General features: G+C 45.7%; 1 pseudogene; it reads right to left on the bottom strand.

Annotated features, from left to right (window-relative positions):
• Nucleotides 1-7151: 7151 nt before the first annotated feature.
• Nucleotides 7152-11646, bottom strand: LOC100956948 (annotated as a pseudogene).
• Between the last annotated feature and the right edge of the window lie 260 nt (nucleotides 11647-11906).

Below are 11906 nucleotides of genomic sequence, written 5' to 3'. Positions count from 1 at the left end.
TGGCAGGCTGGAAATGAGGACCTGAAAGGCTATGTCTAAGCTGTCCTGGGCACAATTAGAACGCAAAGTCCTTACCATGCTAGGCCAATATGCCTCTCTTTTCTTCTTGTTTTGCTAGATTGAAAGATACTTTCTGAGAGGTAGGAAAAGTTCACTAGCAACTAACATTGGTCTTTATTCTGAGTTGGTACAAGATCTGATCATAGTATTAGGGTTTAGGTAGGAGGGTGAAGTAGGAGCCTGTTGTTGGCAGACTCTGTGTGGCCCACCATGATCCCTCCCTCCTATCTTTGTATAATTATTTCCCCTGGAGAGTGGGTAGGACTTAGTGACTTATTTCTAACAGAATGTGTAAAAAGCATGGGATGTCACTGCCACAATGAGATTACAAAATGCCTATGATTTCCCTCTTTCTTACCCTTTCTTACTTTCTCCATCTGAAAGCCTTCCATCTTAGAGAATCAAGACATAGTTACATGTTGTGAGAAGCTCTGTAACAAGGAACTGATTTCTCCAATGAACATCCCTCCAGCCATGTAAGTGAGTTTGAAAGCAGGTCACACCTCATTTGGCCTTAAGATGACTGCAACCCTGGGCAGCACTTAATCACAGCCTTGTGTGGGACCCTGGGCTGGAGGCGTACAGTTCAGCCATGGCCGGATTTCTGATCGCAGAAACTGACATAATATGTTTGTTTTTAAGCCACTAAACGCAAACAGGATAATTTGTTATGAAGCAGTAGACAACTAATACAGAGGGTTAAACGCCCTACAATATATTATCCCGTGGCTAGCAAACATGGGTCTGTCCAAATCAGGTACTAAGTATAAAGCCCCAAAACCTAGTGAAGAATTTCATCTTTGGAACCGTATATTCAGCACAGGGCTTCAAGGATAGGATAACAGTGTAATGTTACCAGATTTCTTTACAAATTGACTTCAATCATGCCTATTTCTAAAGATAGTGTCATTCATTCTCAGATAAACAAGCATGAAAACAAAGTTGACCGGAAAATGTTTTCAACACTATGAAAAAGTGTTATGCAGAAAAGCTGAAATAGTATATATACTAAATACCTGCATACCCACCACCTAGATTAAATGATTAACTACACATATGGATATATACATGAGTATATGTGTATGTGCATATGTAAAATGCTTTGTATAAAACACTACCTATGCACGGGATACACACAGGACACCTTACCTCTAAATATTACAATACTTATTCCAGAGCAAGTTCTTTAATGTTTCAATTCCTCAGTCCTTTATCTATAAAAGGAATATGAAAACTGCTACCTCAGAGGGATTAAATGAGCTGGTAATTGTAATTATCATTTAGCACCTGTCACTACATGTAATTAGTTATCCATAAATATTGACTCTGGGCTATATTGGCCTGAGGGTGAGGAAGGAGGTCTAGATTAAAGATTTTAGTATCACTTTCAGTTTGCACAGAGATGATAACCCAATCTATGAATCAGTGTTTACCAATCTGACTGATTGAAATTACCCAGAGCTTTACAAAAGCAACGCCTGACATCTACAAAAGCTGCACAACCCCAAAGGTTCTGACTTAATTGGCACAGAGCTATTGTTTACCATCTTTAGCATGTATTAGAATCACCTGGACAGTTGTTAAATACGGTCTGCTGAGCCCCATCCTGGAAGTGTGCGATTCAGGTTTTTGGTGGAGCCCAAGAATTTGTGTTTCTGTCACATCTTAAGTGATGCTGCTGCTACAGCTGCTGGGGGGAAGATTCATAAGCGTGAATATTCTCCTGGCATCACAAGGACTCTTCTACTAAGATGGTTTTATCAAGGGAAAAAAATAATTAGAGATTTTACCCATTTTCCCAAGCTCAAAGCTGAGGGCAAAGACAGATTGATAAGAAAAATTCTAAAAGTAAGACAAGAGGGCCTGATCATCATGTGCAGCCAACTAGGGAGATATCTCTGACCCTGCAGTGACTGTGTACCACTAATTACACTGTCTTGTCTTGCATGTGTTTCTAGAGAGAGGGTTAAGGTAGCATCAGTAAGAAGAGACTCTAACAGGAGGAAGTCATCAGTGGTTTCTGCTCACACAGGAAGTGATATGACTTGAGTCTTTATTACTGTTTAAGGAAGGAACTATTTGTCATTTGGGGTGGTGTATATTTCACAGTTTACACAGTTCATTTTGTTTACTATTAAATTTAATATTGGAGTGTATTTCTGGCATTTGCAACATTTTTTCTTGTGAATCCTGATTATAAACATTGGAAGGCAAATTAGTGTACTATAGTTACGGGTGAACTCAGTGGTTTCCCAAGTTTAACAATCAGCACCGTCCTCAGGTGTCACTTTGCTTCTGGTTTAATGGGCTCTGGAGGCTCGGTGGCTGCAGCCAACCCACGCCTAAAGTCTGACCAATCACACTTTCTCACTTTCCACTTAAGTCAGACTTCAACAGCCTGGAGCCTTTACATGCCACTAACTGAAGCCTGAAGTGAGGGGAGTAGGCCTGTGGGGTCTGGGTGACTTTCTTTTTCTCTCCTTTTCTGTTTCTGCCTCCTCTGAGAAGAGGAATTCCCTGTAGCTTGGCTGTGAGAAAGTCAGGCACAATGAATAAGGCCCCTGGATTTGTTTCCTTCCTTCTCTCTCATAGACATATAAAATGCTCTGGAAGTCAGGACTTATACAACAAACTCAACATTCTCTCTTCTCACCAATGAAAAAAGTAAAACTCAGTACTATACTGAGAACAATGCTTTAAGCTGACCAAATATTAAAAACTACTTATTTCAGGTGAAGTTCATTCCTCCTGCCCTCACTTCCTTCCCTTGGTTATTGGGGGGCTCTTGGAAAACCCTAGATGGGAATGGTTCCTGTAGACGGCTTTCACTAAGGGGCTGAAACAGGAATACTAACCTGCTTTCATAAGGAAGGAGGTTTCTAGTTCATACATCTAGTGCCCCTCACAGCAGAAGGCTACCAGGACTCCTGGCTGGCTCTAAGAACTAGTTTTGCTATTCTATATAAGAGAAGCTGGTAGGGGACCTCCTCTATCCTAATTCAACATCCCCCGTCAGGGGACAACCACTTACATAACTCACTTTCCTTTGTCTTCAACTACCTTCTGTCCCAAAGCGATGAGAAGATGAGAACGTTCTCTCAGGAAGGACTCAATGTGTAGCGGCCTGTATAACCTATGGCTAGGAGGAGTGAGAGTTATAGGAAATACCTGTAATGGAACACCTTGGTGAAGAGGGCATGGAGAGAGATTTGGTTCTAACAAGCATGAGTGAGCTCGCGAGATGAGAGCAGTGGTGAATTGGCAGTCTCTACACCTGTGGTGTTGAGAAGCAGGAGCTCAGCCTTATATTAGGCTGGAGGAGCAGGCAGTCAGGAGGCATGCGCATTCTATCACGGATCCACACTCTGACTCTGTCTTCTCTCCTGCCTGCAGAACACCAGCACGGCATCTCTGCTGAAGATTACCAAGCTCTGCAAACGACTAAGATCTATCTGTTCTAAGAAGACCTTTACTCTCTCTAAGATACTCTGTCTCTCTCCAGCTAAAGTAGCTAGCCCTCAAGCACCTATGAGAAACTGTTCCTGAGCAAGGTAGCTTAGTGGTCCACGTCCAGAACCTACCTAAGCTGGGCCTGAGACCTGGCCAGTCCTGGGCCCTGACACAATGTCCATTTTACTCCATAGTACTTTTTTTCCAAACAAGACTTCTTTGTAACAAATTCTATTTAACTTTCTTGATTCTTTCCATTCTTTCTCTTCATCAGCTTCTTCCCGGTGGCTTAAAACCTGAAAGACTCTTCAGTGTTCATTTAGGTTCTGATTCCACTTATATTTCTGAAATTTGGGAGGCCCCAAGACCAGAGGATGACCCTTACCAAGGGATGGAATGTTATCCCTAATGGCCATTCTCCATGTTTCCTCTTTCTTGGCCTTTCAAGTTTGGGGTTTTTTCTTTTTTTCCCCTCACAGAAGTGCATGTGTTCTCTAATCATGTATTTTCTTTAGGCCCCCATTTCACCCCTTGAGATTACTCCTGATTATGGCTTGGTCCATTTTTTTTTTTTTTTTTTTTTTTGCTATCTTATGGCCATGAAATTCTACACTAGAATTATCATAGCTTTTATCTTTGAAACCCCCAAACAATAACTTTCTTCAGACCCTAGACTCCAAGTTCCTTTCTGTGCTGCATGTAACTGACGGAAGTTCTTGCAGTCAAAAATTCTACCTCAGGAGCCAGGTGCAGTGGCTAATGCCTGTAATACCAAAACACTGGTAGGCCAAGGGAGGTGGATCGCATAAGCTCGCAAGTTCCAGACCAACCTAAACAAGAGTGAGAACTCTCTCTAAAAACTAGCCAGGCATTGTTTTGAATGTCTATAGTCCAGTTACTTGAGGCTGAAGCAAGAGAATCACTTGATCCCAAAAGTTTGAGGCTGCTGTGATCTATTTGACACCCCAGCACTCTATTGGGGACAAGAAAATGTCTCCCCAAACTTCTACTTTAGAACTCACTTTCCTATTTCAAATTAATAGGGTGTAAACCATTAGGTTATATACCTTACACATGAAAGGTTAAAGTCAGGCTTCTACCCTACAGTCAAGGAGGGTGCTATATATCCATGCATTGAGTAGGAATCTCCGAACTCCTCTCCCTCTTCCTGCATTTGCTTTATCTTATGTGTGTCTGATAATCTCCTAGTTTCAAATTGGTATTGAATACACATGATACTCATTTATCAGAACTCTCTTTCTGACATGGATCTCTGCTTTCTTCCTAGCTTAGACAGTTGAGGTATTCATAATGTTCTTCAATTCCAGCAAGAAGACCCTGATGTATATTGGCTGAGGGGTAGAATTGAACCACTAGGATTGTGACACTGATCCTAGACATTCTTCATCCCCACATATCTATCAAGGAGTGGAAAAACTCTAATACAAGCTAGAAGCAGCTATGAAATGCATTGAAGTTCTTCACAAGTCAAATCTAAATGTTCTTATCAAAATCACTTGGTTCCTTAAAAGGGTTTCAAAGCACCTTCCTCGGGGTGTTACTTCTGCCTGAGGACTCATCTGTGCAGTAATGCAACCCTTCAGGTGCCTTCATCACTTACAAAACTGTTAGGGTTAGACACCCTCACAGTGGCTGCCTGCCCTTGGCAAGCTTAAATTGGCCCTGTGTAGAAGTCTTGTTTCAGATTATGACTCATGATACCAAACATCCTAAAATTTTTGTAGAGCCTTTAGACGAGGATGCCACACATAAGACAACTACCCAATACCAATGCCAACTATTATGGTAATAAGTGGCAACTTCCATCGGTTAGTTGAAGGTAGTGAAAAACTGACTCAAATAAGGAGTTTTCAGCAAGAAAGATAAACAGAGGAAACCAAGGAAGAAGGGTGGAAGGTTGCCCCCTAGTGTCTATGGCCTCAAACATGTGCTTAGGGGAAAGGCAGCAGTGCCTTGGGAGGTAAGAGGTGCTGCCCAATCTGTCGGGTACTTCAGCAGCTGGTGTCTAGATATAGCACTAAATACCAGGGCCAGGCACAGTGCCTCATGCCTGTAATTTTAGCACTGTGGGAGGCCAAGGAGAATGGATTGCCTGAGCTCACAGGGATGAGACAAGCCTGAACAAGAGCAAGACCTCGCTCATCTCTAGAAACAGCCAGGTGTTGTGCTGGGAGCCTTTAGTCCCAGCTACTCAAGAGGCTGAAGCAAGAGAATCCCTTGCGTCCAAGAGTTTGAAGTTTCTGTGAGCTATGATGCCACGGAACTATACCAAGAGCGACAAAGTGAAACTCTGCCTCATAAAAAACTAAATACCAGGGGAAGTCTTCCCACCTGGCTAAGAACATTGCTGTGGCCCTGTTTGACACTACTTATCCCAGAGGAATTGAAGGTTGGTGGTTCAGACTTACACACTCCCCAATAATCTGCATCTTCAGATTTTGAGACCACCTGGGAGTCTTAAGTGTTCTGCAATATGGCTCCTGATTGGGCTTAATTAAGCATGCAATCTTACACTCAGGCTTCTTGGTTTGTCCAGGTCAGAGCAGGGATAACTGTTGCTCTGGCAACAAGGCATGACACAGTAACTGCATCCTTATATATCCTAAGCATCTACCTGGAGCTTCAGTTTTTGAGTACCTTATGTGGGAATCAAGCAACCCTTGAGTGGCTCTAAATAGAAAGTGATCCCCTAGGAATACAGAAGTCGGGACTCACAACACTGAAGGGCTACATTCAAGGCTTTTCCACAGAGGCACACAGTAAGGACAAACTTCCAGTTATTGATCACACTGCAAAGAACACAATCCACTCTTTTCATCTATCTTTGTTGCTGGAATTTCATTCTTCACTAGGTTCTTGCTCTCAGGGATCTGAAGAATGAACACATTAACCACAGAACAGTGGTAAGATAGGATTTTATTAGATAGAGAGGAATATAAAGGGAGTAAAAGGCACCAGAGCTTCTGGCAAAAATGAAGACCCAAGCTGATCACAGTCATTTGTCCAGGAGCATTTATAGTCTTAGGTCCTTGCTGGTTTTGCCTCAGGAAGGAATTAAGGTATGTCTTCCCTCCTCAAGGTGGAACCACCCAAAATCATTCAGGCTGCTTTGTTCAGGATCTTGTTAGAGCCCAGAGGGTGTGGCCTGGAAAAGGCAGCCTGATTGGGCTGGGCACTGAGGCTCACCCTCACATATCTGTCAAGGAGTGGAAGAACTCTAATGCAAGCTAGAAGCAGCTATGAAATACATTGAGGTTTTTTTCAAGTCAAATCACAATGTTTTTTTGTTTTTTTTTTCTTTTTTTGGCATCTTTCAGACTGAATGTTTTATTTCAACAGACATCCCAGGTTTAAAAAAAGAGGGGGGGGGGAGGAGGGTGTCAATATTTCATCACATCCGACAGGGAACAAAACTCCCATCCAAGATTCAGAGCCCCTTCTGAGGCATCACTCAAGTCTTTGCTAGCTCCGAGACGGAAAGGAGCTGAATTGTCTAACTTTTTGTTAAGAAAAATCTATCAAATATGTTCATTCCTGCAGAGGCGAGGGCTGGGTCCTCAGAAGAGATCCTGGGCTAAGAGCAGCTGGGGTCCCAGATGTGAAGTTGGGGGCCAAGCCAGTCAGGCTGGCAGGAGGTCCTTGCAGCAATTGGTTCCAGAGCCCAAGAATCCGTGCTTGGCTTGGGTCTGAAGGCGGCTGAGCTTGTCTTCTGACCAGGTGTTCTTCAGTTCCAGCTCACTGCTCCTTAGCCTGATGAATCAGATATGTGATCTGATGTTTCTGCCGCTGCTGGCCTGTTGGCTGCTCACCCTTCTTTTTGCTGAATGACTTCATGGTCTTCTCCTCTGTCAATGACTTGGTCATCCACTGCTGAGCCCCACTGAGCTGGTCATCACCTTTGATCTCCACAAAGTTGATTTCCTCCCTCCCTCTGTTTCTCTTGCCCTGTTTAAATGCTTCATCATCAATGAAGGAGGCATCTGGGGCAATTTCCGGGGGATGGGGGTGAACCAAGGCCGGGTCCTGTGCAGGATAGTAGCCACCACTGTAATAAACCCGATAATAAGCACCAGCGGCATTGGCATCACCATATGTGGAAAACTGATTGTAGCTGTAGCCACCCGCAGGCTTCGGCATCCACCGGGCTCCACTTGGGCCTGCCGCCATCTTGAACTCAAGGCTGGTGGGGGGTGGGGGGCAATGGCTGCTTCGTGCTGGAAAGCGGGCTCTGGTTCCATGCCTGGAGGCAGCTCCTCAGGGACAGTGGGGACGGGGTAAGGGTATGGCTCGACTCCAGGTGGCTCAGCCTTTTGAGGGAGGGAGAAAAAGTTCTCCGGGGCTACTTCCTCATCACTGTCACCCTCCCCTTGTGTGATTTGCTTGGTCACCTGCAGAGCTGCACTCTTGGCAGCAACCTTGATAGCAGAAGGTGACAGAGTTCTGGTTGTAGTGCCCACAACAGGGGCAAGAGGGGAAGTCTTGGTCTTAGAAGCCAGTCTAGAGGGCTTAGTATCAGGGGAGCCACCGGAGGGTTTGCGGGAGAAGGCTGGGGCAGGAGCAACCTGTTAGTCTCTTTCACAGTCAGTTTTTGAGGTTGGGAAAGCCAGGCAAACAGACCAGTCCCCTCACTGGATCCCTGAAGGACAGTTTTCTTCTTTGTGGGTTCATCCTCCTCGGAATCTGAATCTCCCTTATGCAGCTCCAGTGCCGCGATCCTCACAGGCTCTTACCTCTTCTTTGGCTTGCGAAGCCAGGGGCTGGGGGTGGGGGGGTGGGGGCCGAACCCCAACCCCTCCCCACCTCCCGCTGCCTCAGCCGGGCTCACGCCTGCAGGTAGAAGGAAGCCACCCAGGCTGAGAGGCAACGGGGGAGGAGGTTGAAGCCTGGAGTCTCCGGTGGGTGGGGGCAGCAACAGCCACAGGGGCGTCTCATGCCTTGGGGGCGCCCATGCCTGTAGACAAGGCCTACTTGAGACTGGGGATGCCCGGAGGCCGAGTGGGGGTGCCCACCGAACTGGGTGGGACACCAAAAAGTCCGCCTGATCCGTACTCTAGGGCTAACCCTGGCAGTAACCCATGGCTACAATTGATTTCCACCCAAAAAATCTTCCCTCTTCACTTAAGCTCCTAGTCCCAGGCAACTACACACAGCTAATGGCCCAAATCGCAAAGTTCTTATCAAAATCTCTTGGTTCCTTAAAAGTGTTTCAAAGCACCTTCCTCAGGGTGTTACTTCTGAGGGCTCATCTGTCTCTAGTCCAGTTCATAGGTCTCTTTCATCACTTAGGAAACTGTTAGGGTTAGACACCCTCACCTGTAGCTGCCTACCTGTGGAAAGCTTATGTTGGCCCCGTGCACGTCTCTCACATGGGTCCTTTGTCTAGGAGCATTTATAGTGTTAGGTCTTCCCTGGTTTTGCCTCAGGAAGGCATTAAGGTGTGTGTTCCCTCCCTCCTGGAGGTGGAACCACCCAAAACCATTCAGGCTGCTTTATTCAGGATCTTGTTAGAGCCCAGAGGGTGTGGCCTGGAAAAGGCAGCCTGATTGGGCTGGGCACTGAGGCTCATGCCTGTCCTCCTAGCACTCTGGGAGGCTGAGGCGGGTGGATAGCCTGAGCCAGAGGGAGACTTGCTCTGTAAATAGATCTGGCTGTTGTGGGGGACACCTATACTCCCAACTACTTGGTAGGCTCAGACAAGAGAATCACTTGAGCCCAAGAGTTTGAAGTTGAGTGAGTGGGTTGTGATGCCATAGCACCCTACCCAGGACACCAATGTGAGACTCTGTCTCAAAAAAAAAAAAAAAGGAAGAAAAGAAAATGGCACCCCGTTTGTGCCTGGAAATGGGGGTGTGATTTCTGGTCTCACTTGGGCCTAGAGAATGGGGGAATCCCTGTCCAGTCCTGAGTGGGCGAATCCTGTATCAACCACTTCCCCAAAACTTGACAACATGCCTCATCGGAGTGAAAACAAACAATGCAGGACTCTGACCAGTGATGAGGGATGACCTAGATGGCGTCATCAGGTCAGATGATGCTAACCCTGTTTGCGATAACTCAGCAGCCCTGAGGGGAGGTAGTGAAGGAACATCTGACAGCCACCTTCTCCCTGGGGGTTTCTGGATGTAAGAGTGCAGTCATCGTGGTGCCGGGGAGAACCAGTTAGCCACATGTAAAAGACAAACTGGGACCCCACCTCTTACAGAAATTACCTCACGCTGGATAAAGGATTTAAGTCTCAGACATGAAATGATAAAGCCTAGACAGATGTGTAGGGAAAAACTCTTAACGATATGGGCCTTAGGAAAGAATTCATGCAGGCCTCATGGGCAACTGCCGCAACAAAGATAAATGGGACCTGATCAACTTAAAAAGCTTCTATGCTGCCGAGGACACAGATCAAAATAAACAACCTTCAGGATGGGGGGAGGTAGTCACATGTTAGGAATCAAAAGGCTAGTGACCAGAGTATACAAAGAACCAGCCAATCAAAAGCCAATCCCGTCACTAAAGATGGGCAAAAAAGATGTGAACTTTCCATCTTTTGCATTTCCCTGGATGGATTTGAAGACCACTGTTTTCTTTTTTTTGGTTTTTTTTTCATTTTGTATTTTTTTTTTATTTCCTTATGAAAATAAATATTTCCAGGAAATTAAGCTGAAGTACAGGGGCCAGAGAGGGGGCAGGAAGTGGGATCAACACTTGAGATGAGCACAGAAGGCACCAGGGCCCTCTGTTCCACCCTGTACCAGATGCTCACACTCCCCTTCCCATCCCAGGGCTACCCAAGTTGCCCCTGTCTTGGAGATGATGCAACACGTCCCTATGTTGGCTATGAGCTTATGTGAGTCTGATAACCTCCTAGTTTCAAATTGGTATTTTCTTTCTTTCTTTTTTAATTTCAAAAACACAAATGTATGTTTATTTTTTAAAAAAACAATAGAGAATGCCTAATCAAGAAGAACCCCTGGGACACTGAGAAAACAATGCTTCCCTCTGAACGCCAGCCCCAGCCAGTATTGTCACACCTGAGAAGTACAGGTACCTCAGTCCAAAACTCAGGTCTCAAATATTCTTCTGTAGTCAAAACTACCATTCAAGAAGTTGCTGGTTTGCATGGGCCCCGATTAATAGCATAGCTGTCTTAGTGCCCTGTGCCTACTGACAAAACCCACAGCCATCCCCACAGCCTCCGAAAAGTTATTGAAATAACTTAGGGGACCTGGAAAAATAGACTCGGACCCCCACTTAGGTTAACTAATTGGTAATTTATTTTACCTGCTGCAGGGGCTGCTGCTCCGAGAGACAGTCAGCACCCGGTGAGAGTGTGAGTTACCTTTTATGGGCTTCGTGTAAGCATATTACAGAAGTGAAACGTGGCTGGTTAAGGGGGGTTACAACTCAGGTAGTCATAGATACAGCAATGGAACAATAATTAATACAGTTTCAGTTGACAATGGATACATTTCATATCACAATGGTTATGGGTATACAACAGTAACTAATCAAGTCTCAGTGAGTTTTCCGCCATTTTTCATCTACTGAGAACTTGGGGGTTTTGTGAAACTTGGGACTATTTTCCTTGTACCTGAAGCTTGTTCTTGGCAACCCCAGGGGGAAGACGGGGGCCTGGGAACGTGGCTGGGAAGCACGTTCTCGGCCACCCTGAGGGGAGGAGGGACTTGCCTTGTTCCTGGAGTCCACTCTGGGGAGAGAAGGGAGGAGGAGGGAAATGGGCTGGAGAGGACGAGGGGAACAGGTGAGAGTGGTGGTGGGGGGAACAGGTGAAGGCGGGCTGGGTTACATCAGTTACATGTCTTCAACACTCCATTTGTAGGCAAGTTCCTCCACCGCCTTCTTGGTGGCAAGTCTGGCAAAACGCTTCTGTTCAAATCCATTGGCTCTGTCCACTCCATCCCAGCCATATCCGGGCCAGATATTAAATCTGTTGGGAGGAGGTGCTGGACCACTGTAGCGAGGTCTCACTTTCTCTTTCCTGTTCTCCTTCGCCTTATTCTTCCTGAGGAGCTTGGCCATGGGGTCTCCCTCTCTTGCTTGTTCTCTTAGCATCCGATCCAGATCTTCGTCATCAATGTAGTGAGCCAGTGGCTTTTGCATCTCCTTCGTGGCATCCTCTACATTTGTTGCTGTTGCCGGCTCTGGGCAAGCCCTTTTCCCCACTGGGCATACAGTTCAGCCCTCTCTGAGTCCTTCTCTACTTTCTCTTTTGCTGTAAACATTCCAGTTTCAAGTTCCTATTATAACCAGACTTATCTCCAAATACACTTTCAACATACTGGGATGCAACTTCAAATGTCACCATTTCTTGAGCTCCTGCTCCTCTTGCTGCTTGTCAGTTAACACCAACCCAGAATACA

The sequence above is a fragment of the Otolemur garnettii genome, unplaced genomic scaffold, assembly GCF_000181295.1.
Source record: "Otolemur garnettii isolate 467f Iridium unplaced genomic scaffold, OtoGar3 scaffold00001, whole genome shotgun sequence".
In the NCBI taxonomy this organism is placed as follows: domain Eukaryota; kingdom Metazoa; phylum Chordata; class Mammalia; order Primates; family Galagidae; genus Otolemur; species Otolemur garnettii.
Note: the sequence above shows the minus strand (reverse complement) of the source record. Positions and strands in the feature narration are given on the sequence as shown.